Genomic DNA, 7,831 nt, shown 5'->3' on the forward strand with positions numbered 1-7,831 from the left:
TCCACTCCTTTTTCCACTTTTTTTCCCACCTTTTTCCCACATTTTCCCACATTTTTCCACTTTTTCCACTTTTTCCAATTTCTTCCACGTTTTTCCACCTTTTCCCACCTTTTTCCACCATAAAACTGGATAAAAGTGGAAAAAAGTGGAAAAAAGTGGAAAGGTTTAGAAGCCATGGAGCAGAATTCGGTGGACGGCAGAGGGCCGGTGAAAGGTTTAGAAGCCATGGAGCAGAATTCGGTGGACGGCAGAGGGCCGGTGAAAGGTTTAGAAGCCATGGAGCAGAATTCGGTGGATGGCAGAGGGCCGGTGAAAGGTTTAGAAGCCATGGAGCAGAATTCGGTGGACGGCAGAGGGCCGGTGAAAGGTTTAGAAGCCATGGAGCAGAATTCGGTGGACGGCAGAGGGCCGTGAGTTGAGGAGTTGAGTTGATGAGTTGAGTTGATGAGTTGATGAGTTGAGTTGATGAGTTGATGAGTTGAGTTGAGTTTTATCCAGTTTTATCCACTTTTTTCCACCTTTTTCCACTCCTTTTTCCACTTTTTTTCCCACCTTTTTCCCACATTTTCCCACATTTTTCCACTTTTTCCACTTTTTCCAATTTCTTCCACGTTTTTCCACCTTTTCCCACCTTTTTCCACCATAAAACTGGATAAAAGTGGAAAAAAGTGGAAAAAAGTGGAAAGGTTTAGAAGCCATGGAGCAGAATTCGGTGGACGGCAGAGGGCCGGTGAAAGGTTTAGAAGCCATGGAGCAGAATTCGGTGGACGGCAGAGGGCCGGTGAAAGGTTTAGAAGCCATGGAGCAGAATTCGGTGGATGGCAGAGGGCCGGTGAAAGGTTTAGAAGCCATGGAGCAGAATTCGGTGGACGGCAGAGGGCCGGTGAAAGGTTTAGAAGCCATGGAGCAGAATTCGGTGGACGGCAGAGGGCCGTGAGTTGAGGAGTTGAGTTGATGAGTTGAGTTGATGAGTTGATGAGTTGAGTTGATGAGTTGATGAGTTGAGTTGAGTTTTATCCAGTTTTATCCACTTTTTTCCACCTTTTTCCACTCCTTTTTCCACTTTTTTCCCCACCTTTTTCCCAAATTTTCCCACATTTTTCCACTTTTTCCACTTTTTCCAATTTCTTCCACGTTTTTCCACCTTTTCCTACCTTTTTCCACCATAAAACTGGATAAAAGTGGAAAAAAGTGGAAAAAACTGGAAAGGTTTAGAAGCCATGGAGCAGAATTCGGTGGACGGCAGAGGGCCGGTGAAAGGTTTAGAAGCCATGGATCAGAATTCGATGGACGGCAGAGGGCCGGTGAAAGGTTTAGAAGCCATGGAGCAGAATTCAGTGGACGGCAGAGGGCCGGTGAAAGGTTTAGAAGCCATGGAGCAGAATTCGGTGGACGGCAGAGGGCTGGTGAAAGGTTTAGAAGCCATGGAGCAGAATTCGGTGGACGGCAGAGGGCCGGTGAAAGGTTTAGAAGCCATGGAGCAGAATTCGGTGGACGGCAGAGGGCCGGTGAAAGGTTTAGAAGCCATGGAGCAGAATTCGGTGGACGGCAGAGGGCCGGTGAAAGGTTTAGAAGCCATGGAGCAGAATTCGGTGGACGGCAGAGGGCCGGTGAAAGGTTTAGAAGCCATGGAGCAGAATTCGGTGGACGGCAGAGGGCCGGTGAAAGGTTTAGAAGCCATGGAGCAGAATTCGGTGGACGGCAGAGGGCCGGTGAAAGGTTTAGAAGCCATGGAGCAGAATTCGGTGGACGGCAGAGGGCCGGTGAAAGGTTTAGAAGCCATGGAGCAGAATTCGGTGGACGGCAGAGGGCCGGTGAAAGGTTTAGAAGCCATGGAGCAGAATTCGGTGGACGGCAGAGGGCCGGTGAAAGGTTTAGAAGCCATGGAGCAGAATTCGGTGGACGGCAGAGGGCCGGTGAAAGGTTTAGAAGCCATGGAGCAGAATTCGGTGGACGGCAGAGGGCCGTGAGTTGAGGAGTTGAGTTGATGAGTTGAGTTGATGAGTTGATGAGTTGAGTTGATGAGTTGATGAGTTGAGTTGAGTTTTATCCAGTTTTACCCAGTTTTTTCCACTTTTTTCCACTCCTTTTTCCACTTTTTTTCCCACCTTTTTCCCACATTTTCCCACATTTTTCCACTTTTTCCACTTTTTCCAATTTCTTCCACGTTTTTCCACCTTTTCCCACCTTTTTCCACCATAAAACTGGATAAAAGTGGAAAAAAGTGGAAAAAACTGGAAAGGTTTAGAAGCCATGGAGCAGAATTCGGTGGACGGCAGAGGGCCGGTGAAAGGTTTAGAAGCCATGGAGCAGAATTCGGTGGACGGCAGAGGGCCGGTGATAGGTTTAGAAGCCATGGAGCAGAATTCGGTGGACGGCAGAGGGCCGGTGAAAGGTTTAGAAGCCATGGAGCAGAATTCGGTGGACGGCAGAGGGCCGGTGAAAGGTTTAGAAGCCATGGAGCAGAATTCGGTGGACGGCAGAGGGCCGGTGAAAGGTTTAGAAGCCATGGAGCAGAATTCGGTGGACGGCAGAGGGCCGGTGAAAGGTCTAGAAGCCATGGAGCAGAATTCGGTGGACGGCAGAGGGCCGGTGAAAGGTTTAGAAGCCATGGAGCAGAATTCGGTGGACGGCAGAGGGCCGGTGAAAGGTTTAGAAGCCATGGAGCAGAATTCGGTGGACGGCAGAGGGCCGGTGAAAGGTTTAGAAGCCATGGAGCAGAATTCGGTGGACGGCAGAGGGCCGGTGAAAGGTTTAGAAGCCATGGAGCAGAATTCGGTGGACGGCAGAGGGCCGGTGAAAGGTTTAGAAGCCATGGAGCAGAATTCGGTGGACGGCAGAGGGCCGGTGAAAGGTTTAGAAGCCATGGAGCAGAATTCGGTGGATGGCAGAGGGCCGGTGAAAGGTTTAGAAGCCATGGAGCAGAATTCGGTGGACGGCAGAGGGCCGTGAGTTGAGGAGTTGAGTTGATGAGTTGAGTTGATGAGTTGATGAGTTGAGTTGATGAGTTGATGAGTTGAGTTGAGTTTTATCCAGTTTTATCCAGTTTTTTCCACTTTTTTCCACTCCTTTTTCCACTTTTTTTCCCACCTTTTTCCCACATTTTCCCACATTTTTCCACTTTTTCCACTTTTTCCAATTTCTTCCACGTTTTTCCACCTTTACCCACCTTTTTCCACCATAAAACTGGATAAAAGTGGAAAAAAGTGGAAAAAACTGGAAAGGTTTAGAAGCCATGGAGCAGAATTCGGTGGACGGCAGAGGGCCGGTGAAAGGTTTAGAAGCCATGGAGCAGAATTCGGTGGACGGCAGAGGGCCGGTGAAAGGTTTAGAAGCCATGGAGCAGAATTCGGTGGACGGCAGAGGGCCGGTGAAAGGTTTAGAAGCCATGGAGCAGAATTCGGTGGACGGCAGAGGGCCGGTGAAAGGTTTAGAAGCCATGGAGCAGAATTCGGTGGACGGCAGAGGGCCGTGAGTTGAGGAGTTGAGTTGATGAGTTGAGTTGATGAGTTGATGAGTTGAGTTGATGAGTTGATGAGTTGAGTTTTATCCAGTTTTATCCAGTTTTTTCCACTTTTTTCCACTCCTTTTTCCACTTTTTTCCCCACATTTTTCCCAAATTTCCCCACATTTTTCCACTTTTTCCACTTTTTCCAATTTTTTCCACGTTTTTCCACCTTTTCCCACCTTTTTCCACCATAAAACTGGATAAAAATGGAAAAAAGTGGAAAAAACTGGAAAGGTTTAGAAGCCATGGAGCAGAATTCGGTGGACGGCAGAGGGCCGGTGAAAGGTTTAGAAGCCATGGAGCAGAATTCGGTGGACGGCAGAGGGCCGGTGAAAGGTTTAGAAGCCATGGAGCAGAATTCGGTGGACGGCAGAGGGCCGGTGAAAGGTTTAGAAGCCATGGAGCAGAATTCGGTGGACGGCAGAGGGCCGTGAGTTGAGGAGTTGAGTTGATGAGTTGAGTTGATGAGTTGATGAGTTGAGTTGATGAGTTGATGAGTTGAGTTGAGTTTTATCCAGTTTTATCCAGTTTTTTCCAGTTTTTTCCACTCCTTTTTCCACTTTTTTCCCCACCTTTTTCCCAAATGTTCCCACATTTTTCCACTTTTTCCACTTTTTCCAATTTCTTCCACGTTTTTCCACCTTTTCCTACCTTTTTCCACCATAAAACTGGATAAAAGTGGAAAAAAGTGGAAAAAACTGGAAAGGTTTAGAAGCCATGGAGCAGAATTCGGTGGACGGCAGAGGGCCGGTGAAAGGTTTAGAAGCCATGGAGCAGAATTCGGTGGACGGCAGAGGGCCGGTGAAAGGTTTAGAAGCCATGGAGCAGAATTCGGTGGACGGCAGAGGGCCGGTGAAAGGTTTAGAAGCCATGGAGCAGAATTCGGTGGACGGCAGAGGGCCGGTGAAAGGTTTAGAAGCCATGGAGCAGAATTCGGTGGACGGCAGAGGGCCGGTGAAAGGTTTAGAAGCCATGGAGCAGAATTCGGTGGACGGCAGAGGGCCGGTGAAAGGTTTAGAAGCCATGGAGCAGAATTCGGTGGACGGCAGAGGGCCGGTGAAAGGTTTAGAAGCCATGGAGCAGAATTCGGTGGACGGCAGAGGGCCGTGAGTTGAGGAGTTGAGTTGATGAGTTGAGTTGATGAGTTGATGAGTTGAGTTGAGTTTTATCCAGTTTTATCCAGTTTTTTCCACTTTTTTCCACTCCTTTTTCCACTTTTTTTCCCACCTTTTTCCCACATCTTCCCACATTTTTCCACTTTTTCCACTTTTTCCAATTTCTTCCACGTTTTTCCACCTTTTCCCACCTTTTTCCACCATAAAACTGGATAAAAGTGGAAAAAAGTGGAAAAAACTGGAAAGGTTTAGAAGCCATGGAGCAGAATTCGGTGGACGGCAGAGGGCCGGTGAAAGGTTTAGAAGCCATGGAGCAGAATTCGGTGGACGGCAGAGGGCCGGTGAAAGGTTTAGAAGCCATGGAGCAGAATTCGGTGGACGGCAGAGGGCCGGTGAAAGGTTTAGAAGCCATGGAGCAGAATTCGGTGGACGGCAGAGGGCCGGTGAAAGGTTTAGAAGCCATGGAGCAGAATTCGGTGGACGGCAGAGGGCCGTGAGTTGAGGAGTTGAGTTGATGAGTTGAGTTGATGAGTTGATGAGTTGAGTTGATGAGTTGATGAGTTGAGTTTTATCCAGTTTTATCCAGTTTTTTCCACTTTTTTCCACTCCTTTTTCCACTTTTTTCCCCACATTTTTCCCAAATTTCCCCACATTTTTCCACTTTTTCCACTTTTTCCAATTTTTTCCACGTTTTTCCACCTTTTCCCACCTTTTTCCACCATAAAACTGGATACAAATGGAAAAAAGTGGAAAAAACTGGAAAGGTTTAGAAGCCATGGAGCAGAATTCGGTGGACGGCAGAGGGCCGGTGAAAGGTTTAGAAGCCATGGAGCAGAATTCGGTGGACGGCAGAGGGCCGGTGAAAGGTTTAGAAGCCATGGAGCAGAATTCGGTGGACGGCAGAGGGCCGGTGAAAGGTTTAGAAGCCATGGAGCAGAATTCGGTGGACGGCAGAGGGCCGTGAGTTGAGGAGTTGAGTTGATGAGTTGAGTTGATGAGTTGATGAGTTGAGTTGATGAGTTGATGAGTTGAGTTGAGTTTTATCCAGTTTTATCCAGTTTTTTCCACTTTTTTCCACTCCTTTTTCCACTTTTTTCCCCACCTTTTTCCCAAATGTTCCCACATTTTTCCACTTTTTCCACTTTTTCCAATTTCTTCCACGTTTTTCCACCTTTTCCTACCTTTTTCCACCATAAAACTGGATAAAAGTGGAAAAAAGTGGAAAAAAGTGGAAAGGTTTAGAAGCCATGGAGCAGAATTCGGTGGACGGCAGAGGGCCGGTGAAAGGTTTAGAAGCCATGGAGCAGAATTCGGTGGACGGCAGAGGGCCGGTGAAAGGTTTAGAAGCCATGGAGCAGAATTCGGTGGACGGCAGAGGGCCGGTGAAAGGTTTAGAAGCCATGGAGCAGAATTCGGTGGACGGCAGAGGGCCGGTGAAAGGTTTAGAAGCCATGGAGCAGAATTCGGTGGACGGCAGAGGGCCGGTGAAAGGTTTAGAAGCCATGGAGCAGAATTCGGTGGACGGCAGAGGGCCGGTGAAAGGTTTAGAAGCCATGGAGCAGAATTCGGTGGACGGCAGAGGGCCGGTGAAAGGTTTAGAAGCCATGGAGCAGAATTCGGTGGACGGCAGAGGGCCGTGAGTTGAGGAGTTGAGTTGATGAGTTGAGTTGATGAGTTGATGAGTTGAGTTGAGTTTTATCCAGTTTTATCCAGTTTTTTCCACTTTTTTCCACTCCTTTTTCCACTTTTTTTCCCACCTTTTTCCCACATCTTCCCACATTTTTCCACTTTTTCCACTTTTTCCAATTTCTTCCACGTTTTTCCACCTTTTCCCACCTTTTTCCACCATAAAACTGGATAAAAGTGGAAAAAAGTGGAAAAAACTGGAAAGGTTTAGAAGCCATGGAGCAGAATTCGGTGGACGGCAGAGGGCCGGTGAAAGGTTTAGAAGCCATGGAGCAGAATTCGGTGGACGGCAGAGGGCCGGTGAAAGGTTTAGAAGCCATGGAGCAGAATTTGGTGGACGGCAGAGGGCCGGTGAAAGGTTTAGAAGCCATGGAGCAGAATTCGGTGGACGGCAGAGGGCCGGTGAAAGGTTTAGAAGCCATGGAGCAGAATTCGGTGGACGGCAGAGGGCCGGTGAAAGGTTTAGAAGCCATGGAGCAGAATTCGGTGGACGGCAGAGGGCCGGTGAAAGGTTTAGAAGCCATGGAGCAGAATTCGGTGGACGGCAGAGGGCCGGTGAAAGGTTTAGAAGCCATGGAGCAGAATTCGGTGGACGGCAGAGGGCCGTGAGTTGAGGAGTTGAGTTGATGAGTTGAGTTGATGAGTTGATGAGTTGAGTTGATGAGTTGATGAGTTGAGTTGAGTTTTATCCAGTTTTATCCAGTTTTTTCCACTTTTTTCCACTCCTTTTTCCACTTTTTTCCCCACCTTTTTCCCACATTTTCCCACATTTTTCCACTTTTTCCACTTTTTCCAATTTCTTCCACGTTTTTCCACCTTTTCCCACCTTTTTCCACCATAAAACTGGATAAAAGTGGAAAAAAGTGGAAAAAACTGGAAAGGTTTAGAAGCCATGGAGCAGAATTCGGTGGACGGCAGAGGGCCGGTGAAAGGTTTAGAAGCCATGGAGCAGAATTCGGTGGACGGCAGAGGGCCGGTGAAAGGTTTAGAAGCCATGGAGCAGAATTCGGTGGACGGCAGAGGGCCGGTGAAAGGTTTAGAAGCCATGGAGCAGAATTCGGTGGACGGCAGAGGGCCGGTGAAAGGTTAAGAAGCCATGGAGCAGAATTCGGTGGACGGCAGAGGGCCGGTGAAAGGTTTAGAAGCCATGGAGCAGAATTCGGTGGACGGCAGAGGGCCGGTGAAAGGTTTAGAAGCCATGGAGCAGAATTCGGTGGACGGCAGAGGGCCGGTGAAAGGTTTAGAAGCCATGGAGCAGAATTCGGTGGACGGCAGAGGGCCGTTGAAATGTTTAGAAGCCATGGAGCAGAATTTGGTGGACGGCAGAGGGCCGGTGAAAGGTTTAGAAGCCATGGAGCAGAATTCGGTGGACGGCAGAGGGCCGGTGAAAGGTTTAGAAGCCATGGAGCAGAATTCGGTGGACGGCAGAGGGCCGTGAGTTGAGGAGTTGAGTTGATGAGTTGAGTTGATGAGTTGATGAGTTGAGTTGATGAGTTGATGAGTTGAGTTGAGTTTTATCCAG

Source organism: Notolepis coatsorum, assembly GCF_963971535.1.
Source record: "Notolepis coatsorum genome assembly, contig: SCAFFOLD_98, whole genome shotgun sequence".
In the NCBI taxonomy this organism is placed as follows: Eukaryota; Metazoa; Chordata; class Actinopteri; order Aulopiformes; family Paralepididae; genus Notolepis; species Notolepis coatsorum.